The sequence below is a fragment of the Penaeus monodon genome, chromosome 27 (assembly GCF_015228065.2).
Source record: "Penaeus monodon isolate SGIC_2016 chromosome 27, NSTDA_Pmon_1, whole genome shotgun sequence".
Lineage (NCBI taxonomy): Eukaryota > Metazoa > Arthropoda > Malacostraca > Decapoda > Penaeidae > Penaeus > Penaeus monodon.
In genome coordinates, this window is record NC_051412.1 from 18,591,727 (window position 1) to 18,592,237 (window position 511).

Consider the following 511-nt stretch of genomic DNA (forward strand, 5'->3'; position numbering starts at 1 on the left):
AAATTCGTTAGCTAACATCTATGACTGCTCACCGTAAGCTTCATGGCTGGTCCTGTTCTTGGCTCACTGAGGACGATGTGGCTGCTGACTGCTTGTGGACGCCCCTTTATATACGGCTCCAGTGTGTGACCTTCGGCAAGCAGAGGTTCACGGACCCGATAGGGACAGCCCTTAGAACTGTACTTTCTAAGAATTAAAAATTTAGTACATTAATTTGTAAAATCTAAAATACCATCTTAAACCATTAAGTAAAGAACGACTGATATGTATTTTTTCTTAGTGTAAATGCGATACAGCGTTTATGCGATCATTGGTTGCAGCGTGGCTACCACAAAGTAAGATATTAAAGGGAATCATGTTTTGGCGTTGTTGAAAAATCTTCCACATTTTCCTTTATTTCGAAGTGTTTATATATTTCTGTATATTATGTATCACTCTATGAGAGGCATTCGAATTCTCGCAATGTATATGATATACCACTACATGTAATCCAATTAGTAGGGAGCACATT

The 511-nt window shown here is 38.6% G+C and overlaps 1 pseudogene; it reads right to left on the reverse strand.

Moving 5' to 3' along the window:
- LOC119590359 overlaps positions 1–103 on the reverse strand; it is a 1,255-nt pseudogene extending 1,152 nt beyond the window's left edge.
- Positions 104–511: the final 408 nt, after the last annotated feature.